The following is a 9,602-nucleotide window of genomic DNA, read 5'->3' as shown; positions in this document are numbered from 1 at the left end:
TGATAAAATGGTCTATATAGAAAGCTAGAAAAAGTAACCACAGATAAATTATCAGAACTATCTTAGAAAAGGCAGGTTTCTGGATGTAATATTAAAACATTAAAGTTCATTTCTATATACCAATATCAAAAAACTAGAAAATGCAATTTAAAGTTAAACGACTTACAAGAGAAAGTTTTACAAGTCAGGTTCCATTTTCTGCTTCTAGCATGATNTCTTAGAAAAGGCAGGTTTCTGGATGTAATATTAAAACATTAAAGTTCATTTCTATATACCAATATCAAAAAGCTAGAAAATGCAATTTAAAGTTAAACGACTTACAAGAGAAATTTTTACAAGTCAGGTTCCATTTTCTGCTTCTAGCATGGGAGAAACAGGTCCTTCTAAAACTACTGGAAAACTGGGCAATTTTAAAAAAAGATTTTATTTATTTGTCAGAGAGAGAGATCATAAGCACAAGCAGGGGAAGCCGCAGGCAGAGGAAGAAGCAGGCTCCCCGCTGAGCAGGGAGCCCAATGTAGGACTCGATCTCAGGACCCTGGGATCATAACCTGAGCTGAAGGCAGATGCTTCACCAACTGAGCCACCCAGGAGTCCCTGGGCAATGTTTTTAAAAACTGTCTACAAACGTTAGACAATAGAAAGTGAATGACTTTTACCCTGGAGAGAAGTGAAAACAATGAAATGAATTTTATGATCATTTTGTCTCTCTTTCTGGAGACACTTTCTGGACCAAAAGAGCAAGGAGTGGAAAGCTAGAGAGAGAATAGACATTTTCACTGATTTGAGAAGACAGGTATTGGCCTTTGGGAAGGCTGAAGTCCCTGAAATTTGTGAACAAGAGGGACTTATTCAAAGAAAGTGTTCTAGCGTATTTGTAGGTGATTCCTTGAGTCTGTTGCAGAATAGTAAGACGCCCACAAAGCAGGTGAAATCAAAATAAAATAGCTCTGAGACGAACAATTCTGAGCTTTCCCAGGGCGGCGAAATAGTCAAATTCTCAGCAGCTAGTGTGAAATTTGCTGTGCGTCTAAATCATTCAGTTGAGAATCCCGCAACTGTCATACCTTAGAAATAGGACTACACAAGCCCTAGAATAAATGCCATCCTAGACCCATGCCACAAAGCCTTAAACTGGCTTCAAAAGTCAAGCTGATCCAAACGTACACTTAATGCCAGTCATAACACAATCCAACCCTGGCTAAAGCAAGATAACAAATTTCCAATACTTGGCAACGTAAACTTCACACTGTTGAAGCGTCCAATTCCTATTAATAGACATGCACAGAGGCAGGCAAGTGTGACCTATAACTTGAATGGAAAGAAGTCTACAGGAACAGACCCAGAAATTAGAGAGATGGTAGAATTTGTAGACAAACATTTTAAACAGCTGTTATACATATGCCCAAGGAATTCCAGAAACACATGAAAATGAGGAGAGAAACCAGTGCTACAAAGAGAACCAAATGAATATTCTAGTAATGAGCAATATACAATTGAGAATGAAAGCTTTACTAGAAGAGAAAAGCAGTGAGTTGAATACTGAAGAATAAAGGATGGGCTCTTTAAGATGTAGAAATAGAAACTGTCCAAACTGAGCTGCAGGGAGAGAAAACAATGAATAAAGTTAGCGGACCATCAGGGAACCTGGCTAACATATGTACAACTGTAATATCAGAAGTGAAGGAGGGCAAAAAAATTTAGAAAATAATGGCTGAAATTTTCCGAGTCTGAGAAGAAGTATAAACACAGATCCAGGAATCTCAGCAAACTTCAAGGGGAAAAAAACACTACCACCGAAACACATCATGATCAAATAACTGAAAACAACTAGCAAAGAAAAACATCATTCAATCAACCAAAAGAAAGATGAATACACAAAGAGAACAAAATCTTTTTAAAAAATTAATTTATTTATTTTAGAGAGAGAGAGAGAGCACAAGCAGGAGAGGCAGAGGCAGAAGGAGAGAGAAAATCTCAAGCAGACTCCACACTGAGTGCAGAGCTCCATGCAGGGCTCGACCTCATGACCCTGAGATCACGACCTAATCTGAAATCAAGAGTCGGGTGCTCAACCAACTGCACCACCCAGGTACCCCGAGAAAAAATTTTTTAAAAAGATGATAGATATTTTATCAGAAAAAAAAAGCATGCCAGAAGGCAGTGAGAATTTGGTAAGTGCTGAAAGAAACAACAAAAAAATGTGAGCCTAGAATTTTATGGCAGTAAAAATACTCTTTAAAAAAGAAGGCACAATGAAAACACAAAATCAGTCCAACAAAGGCTGCCGTAATTCAGTGTCGGTGGTCAAGCATTACAAAAACTAGTTAAAGGAAGTTCTTCAGATTGAAGGAAAAATTGTATCAGTCACAATTTAAACTTATATGAAAGAATCTAGAGTAATCAATTTGAAGAATTTGTGGGTGAACATAAGAGTTACATTGATCATTAACATACCACATGAAACAACAAATAAACCACACAAGTATACTAAAATTGGTCCTCCAAATACTGGACCCTGGGTAATGATGGACATTGATCTCTAAGAATCAGAGAAGAAATCATCTGTTCCCTAATATGCCCCAAGTAGTGTCTAGAACAAATCCCCAGGCCACAGAGCATAGGATGGGGGACTCAGGTGGAACACAGCGGTCTCCCTGAGTTGAACAGATGGAGCTGGGAGTCTGGGAGGCCAAGGCAGCTAGAATTCATAGGGACAAGCAGTGAAGAAGAGATAACTTGGTATCTGCAAGGCAATCTCCTGGAGTTTTTTTGTTTTGCTTTGTTTTTTTAAGATTTTATTTGTTTACTTGAGAGGAGAGAGTACAAGTGGTGTGGGGAGGAGCAGAGGGAAAGGGAGAAGCAAGCTCCCCACTGAGCAGGGAGCCCAACACAGGGCTCAATCCAGGACCTTGGGATTCTGACCTGAACCGAAGGCAGACGCTTAACCCACTGAGCCACCCAGGCGCCTCTCTCCTAGAGTATTTAGCTAAAAATATTGATCATTGCTTATGTGTGAGGTTGCAGAAAGAATCACCCAAAAGAATTACAGAAAACACTCTTCAGAGCTTACATGAGGCTAAGCATAAAGCCTATTCCCACCATCCAGAGTGAACAATCTCAATCTCATAATTCAGAGCGTTGGGTAGAGTTCTCAGAAGTTTTTTTGTCTGTTTTTGGTTTTGTTTTTACCTCAGGAACAGGAAAAAATAATGCTAGACTAAAGACTGCTTTGGTGTCACCTGACAGCAATAAAAACAATACCCAAAGGGATCAAACTCTTTCCATGTAACTTAAATATGCCCCAGAATGAAGCTTAAGAATATTCTTAGGAATGCCAGCATATCCATCACCAAACAAGATGAAATTCACAATGGCTGTTATCCAGTCAAAATTAACAGGCACGCAATGAATAAGGAACACAGTAACATAACAATGAGAAATATTTACCAATCATAAAGGACCCCAAATCGACATTATAGATTAAGTAGAAAAAGACATTAAAATAGTTATTAGTATAGTTTCCACATCTTCAAGAAGCTACAGAAAAAATGAATATATTACATAGAGACATGGAAAATATAAATAGGCCCTAATAAAATTCCTAGAGATAAAATCCCCTTGTCTAAGATAAAAAATACACTGACTGTTATTAACAACAGAGCAGAGAGTGCAGAATAAATGATTAGTGAATACAAATGTTATAATAGAAACTATCTGAAATGAAGCAGAGGGGAAAAATGAATAGGGCGTACGTGCAATATATATATATAAAAAAAAAATCCAAGCTGCCAATATATGGGGAATTGGAGTCCCTGAAGGAGAGGAGAAAGTGGGGAAATAGAAAGAATATTTGAATTAATGGTTCCAATGTTGATGAAGATAATCAACTTATAGTTTCAGGAAGTTGAATGAACTCTAAGCATAAGACACATGAAGAAAGTGACCCTAAGTTATGCTGTGATCAAATCATGTAAGCCCGTCAATAAGGAAAACATCTTAAAAGCATTTAGAGGAAAGAACATGCTTATTATATGCTCTGGAACATAGATAAGGACAATGGTAGATTTCTTATTGAAAATAATACGGGCTAGAACACAATAGAGCACAAATTCTTTACTCAGTGCAAATTTCTTTCAGAGATGAAGGTGAAGAAAGCAGAGGGGGCGGGAACTTCTAGTATGGTTGAATGAGGATCTTGGTAATTCCTGTCCTGGAAAAGCAATACTAAAAACGGACAAAATTATTTTAAAAAAAACCTACAATTTAAAAACTCTGAAAATTCGTCAAAAGCATTAAACAATGTAAGAAGCGTTCGAGAAAACGTACTGAATCTTAGTAAGAACAGTGGAAATCCATGGTGTTTTAACCTGGGGCTGCTCCCAACACCACCACCCCTCCCGTCTCCGTAATGAACAAATACCACCAGGGCAGTGGGAGGGGCTAAGTTTATTTGGAGGAGAATGCAAAAAATTCTACATGCAGGGTGGTTTTTTTCCAGCTGAGGCCCCATATACTGTGGAGCAGAGAAAAAAAAAATCCCCACTTTTCCCCTGTTTGAACTCCTGACCCATGAAATCCATGAGTCACAATCAATGATGACTTTACTTTGTAAGAGTTGGGCTAATTTGTCACACAGCCATACAAACAGAAGATATCTGTTACACAGAGATGCTGCCGTAAAGGCGAAACCTAACATGGCAGTGTTTTGAGTCCCAGATGTTAGGCCAAAGTTGGAAAAGCGTTCAGATTATCAGTGGAAGCATGAAGGCCATCATAAAATGTGTCATTTAAGGCTTAAAGGAAAGTAAGGAATTTGTCATTGGAACATGGAGGAAAGGAAAACCTTGTTCTGTACGTTTAGACACAATGTCACCCACAGATATCTGGAAAATAGAAACTATATGTAATAAATTGAATGATGCAGCTAAAGAGATTTGAAGCAAAGTATCAAAGGGGCCATCTAACTTCTTGTTGCTTATAGAAAAATGTTAGAGAAATAACTCAAAGGAAGAACTGTTAAATACGAAGAAAGGTTCTAAAACTGTTACTTGCAGACTTTCCAAGATTCTAGACTTAAAGAAGGGTTTCAGAAAAAAGAGAAAATGCTTAGTAAAATTATGAGATCTTTTGTAGGACCAAAGAAAAATCTAATGTGGTACCTCAAAGAATCATTTAGTTGAAAAGCTTCCTTAAAGATCTTTAAGGACTTGTCTCACAGATCTTCTCTATTTAACAATGGTGTTTGCAAGATCTGAAGAGCATTTAGTATTCCCCAGAAGTCGTATGGGATGCCCAAATAAAGCAGGGCTAAACTCAAAGAGATTTATGAGTGTGGCTTTTGTTAATGGAGAAGATTATGTATTGATTCATAAGAAAATCACTATGTTTTGGAAAGACCTCCATCTGCTTGGACTACAAAATTAAAAGAGATTTTTGTAACCCCAACTTTTTTTTTTTAGATTTTATTTGGCAGAGAGAGAGAGCACAAGCAGGTGAAGCGGCAGGCAGAGGGAGAGGGAGAAGCAGGCTCTCCACCCAAGCAGAGAGCCCAACGTGGGGCTCGATCCCAGAACCCCGAGATCATGACCTGAGCCAAAGGCAGAAACTTAACTAACTGAGCCACCCAGGCACCCCTGTAGCCCCAACTTTCTATGAGTAGGAAGGATGATGAGAAATAAGAAAAGCCAGTTACAAACACATCTTATTTTTTATTGAGAAGGAAGGATGAATAAAGGCATAGAACCAAGAGCTTTGGTGAGTCAGTCCTGGACAGAACGACTGAGCCCTCCCCAAGGAACTAGCGACATGTATCTAACTGGATTTCTAAATTGCTATGGACCATTGACTCCAACATGCCTCGTGCTTCTCTCCCTTTGCAAAGGAGGGTCTATGCCTGTCAAACATTTCATGTGGGTGTGTGTATGTGTGTGGGTGTGAGTGACAACATCTCTTCAATTCACAGGATTTGCAAATCAAGAGGAGCTACCCTTGACCATACGCACGTGAGATATGACAGCTGAGCCGCCTCATCCAACATAGTACGGATCTAGGTGAGATCCTGGGTCTCGAGATTGAACCTGCTACTTCATGGGATGAGAGCCTGGGGGTTTTGGAAGAGGCACGTGTGAATTTTGTGTGTAGGAAGAATGTGAATTATTTTGATCAGAGGACAGACAGTGGTAGATGGTAGGTCCATGGCCAATTTAGGCCCCATATATGTGACAATGTGAGTGACACCTCCTCCCTCTGTCTTCTCCCTGTTGAATCTGGGTAGGGAATTGTAATTTCTCTGACCAATACAGTGTAGTAGAAATAATGTTATATGATTTCTGGGTAGGTCATAAAAAGGATATAGTTTAGATCTGTTCTTCCTTTTTCTTGAGATAGTTGCCCTTGAAATGACACCATGTTCTGAGGAACTCCAGGTCACATGGAGACGCCATATGTCGGCCTACCAACTGAAAATCCAAACTAAGGTCTCAATGGATAATCAGCATTAACTTACACTGTAGTATACGTGTCTTCCAAAGATTATAATACTCAGGTTTTGGTTCTGCCAGCTGAGGGCCCAGACACCATAAAGTAAAGACAAGACATCTCTACTAAGCCCAGGGTTAATTCCTGTCCCACCCAATATGTGGGCCAACAATTTGGGGATAAATTTTTATCTCTCCTTAGTCAAATACACAGATTTTCAAAAAATGGGTCACAAAAAGCACAAACTATAAAAGAAAAAAGTTAACAAATTTGACTTCCTCAAAATTATACTTTTATTTATTTTTTTTAAAGATTTTATTTGTTTATTCAACAAAGATAGAGACAGCCAGCGAGAGAGGGAACACAAGCAGGGGGAGTGGGAGAGGAAGAAGCAGGCTCATAGCGGAGGAGCCTGATGTGGGGCTCGATCCCGGAACGCCAGGATCCCGCCCTGAGCCGAAGGCAGACGCTTAACCACTGTGCCACCCAGGCGCCCCTCAAAATTATACTTTTATATCTGTAAAGGTGCCATTAAGAAAGTGAAAAGGCACACCCTCTGCTCAGTGGAGAGCCTGCTTCTCCTTCTCCTTCTGCCTGCTGCTCTCTCTTTATCTCTAATAAATAAATAAATAAATAAATCTTTTTTTAAAAAGTGAAAAGACAAGCCACTGAATAAGAAAATACATTTGAATACACAGCTTAAAATGAACATTTTAACCAAAATATAGAAAGAACACTCGCAATTCTTTATTAAGAAGACAGCTCTACTAAAAAAACCAAAAAGACAACTCACTAATACAATGGGCAAAATAGTTGAACAGTTAAAAAATTATATACATAGTAAAATATAATAAATATATAAAAATATAAAATATAAAAATAGTTTATACATGCGTATAGTAGTAAGGACACAATCAGCATCAGCCATTCCTAGAGAACATGCAACTTAAAACCACAATGAGAAATGACAACACAGCACGGAATGGTTCCGTTAAAAGGCCCCAAACTCCATATTTGGCAAGTATTTGGAACAACTGGAACTCTCGCTTCTGTTGCTGGTGGAAGTTTAAGATGTTGTTACAGGTGTCAGGGCCCTTTGTCCTCCTCTCCCTGCAGGTGCCCGGACTGCCCAGCGCACCTGCTGCTGGAAGGCTCTGGCAGCCCAGAGCACCTAGTCGGTGTGAGCCTGGCTCGAGGTTGCCAGCCCCTGCGGTGCTCGCTCAGGTCAATTTTTCCATAACTTTATGGACAGAAGGGACTTCGAGGTGTGGCTTGGTAACATTTCTGTTACATTTCTTTCTCAGAGGGACTGGCAGAAAAATGAAACTCTGGATCACCTGATTAGTCCGAGAGGGGCAGTCCAGCCCAGGCATCTCTCCAATAACTTGGAGACTTCCTCAAACTCTTTCCCCGGGAGCTCAGTTTTTATTTGTTAAAATGGCTGGATCCTCAGACTGCGTGTAAAAATTTGGGCTGGGACGTAAATGATTCTGTTCGGGACTCCTTGGCCTGGAAGAAAGTTTGTTGGAAGGCCCATTAGAGAAGGAAGCAACTGGAACCTTGAAGCCTTTGAGCCCTCATCATTAATGGGACACCCTGCCAGAGTGTCAGCACTTCACGACAAAGATGGGTTTCTCTGCACAGGGCCGGACGACTTGTCTGCAAAGCTGTGGGATGTGAGCACAGGGCGGTGCATTTACGACATCCAGACCCACAGTTGTGCAGCAGTGAAGTGTGATGAGCAGAAGCTTGGGACGGGCTCCTTTGACAACACTGTGGCCTGTTGGGAATGGAGTTCTGGAAGCCAGGACCCAGCACTTCCAGGGTCACCCAGGGGCTTTGACTACAAGGGTGAACTGGGTATCTTGGTGAGTGGCTCTGAAGGTTTCACTGTGAAAAGATGGGCTTTATCTGCTGGGACAGAGCACACGGAATGGATCACCAAGGTGATTCTGCAAGAGCGTGAAGCCAGGTCCCTTTTGCACAGCCCTGGAGACTGCGTACTCTGAAGTGTGGACAACGATGAGATCCAGATTTGGCCAACTGGGAGAGAAATCAACTGCAAGGGCTTGAAGACGTCTGTCTCTGAGGCCAGAAGTATCTGCCTGCAGCCAAGACTTCAAGTATGATGGCAAATAGAGTGTCTGTAGTTTGGCACAGCGGGGCTTTGCCTTTCGTGATATTCTCAGGGTCATCAGAATCCTGAGATAGCAAACTTGGCCTTGCGCGGCTTTGGAGATGCCTTTGCCCCGCTGTTGGACAAGCCGCTCACTGCCTGTGTATCGTGGACTTGCAGACAGAGAGCCTGATGAGCCGCTGGCCTCTGCCAGAGTAGAAATCAAGGAGAGGCTCGAGCTTCCAGGCGGGCCTGAGGTTGTGGAAGGAGCACAGCCAACACCATAAGCCGACCACCGCCGACTGAGTTTGGGTGTGGGGGTTGCGGGTTTTCAGTGCCACCTGTATGGCAGTCAACTGCATGAACCCAAGTTCTTGTCTGATGTCTATCATCATCGCACAGTGCACTATCATTTATCTGTGTGTGCCGGGGGGCCAGGGCTCGGGGGGGAGGAAGGCTCGTTTTCCTGACATACAGTGCAGCGTGCTAATGGGGTACACCGTTGACTTCATATGTACTTAGCTCTGTTGGTCAATATAGGAGGATGCATTTTGGGTTCATCTTTCGTGAATGTTATTTTAAAGTAAAGAAAGTAATGTGGTTCATTAACCTGCTCACTGGTTGCTGGTAGAACACATTCTGTCTAAAAAAAATTTTTTTTGTTTTAATAAAATGCTACTACCAGTTTGGAAACCATTTTAGCTATTTTTTATAAAGTAAAACATATATTTTTCCATACAATCCCACAATTTCAATCCTAGGTATATATCTAGGTTTAAAGAATCCCTGTCTTCTCACAAAACATATGTTCAGCCGTTTTCTGTTGGTGTTTTAATTTTTGCATGCGGGAATGAGGAGTTGGAGCTTCCTCGTCTGCTATTTTGCTCCTGGTATGTTTGCCATAATTTAAAAATCAACTATACTGTGATATAATTTCACAGCAGCTTTATTCATAATTGCCAAAAATTGGGGGGGAAATCCAAACATTTCTCACCAAATTGTGAAT

The 9,602-nt window shown here is 40.8% G+C and overlaps 1 pseudogene; it reads left to right on the top strand.

Annotated features, from left to right (window-relative positions):
* The first annotated feature begins 7,703 nt into the window (after positions 1-7,703).
* LOC100476802 lies at positions 7,704-8,902 on the top strand (annotated as a pseudogene).
* Positions 8,903-9,602: the final 700 nt, after the last annotated feature.

This window comes from Ailuropoda melanoleuca, chromosome X (assembly GCF_002007445.2).
Source record: "Ailuropoda melanoleuca isolate Jingjing chromosome X, ASM200744v2, whole genome shotgun sequence".
Classification (NCBI taxonomy): domain Eukaryota; kingdom Metazoa; phylum Chordata; class Mammalia; order Carnivora; family Ursidae; genus Ailuropoda; species Ailuropoda melanoleuca.
This window is presented reverse-complemented; position numbering and strand designations above follow the sequence as displayed.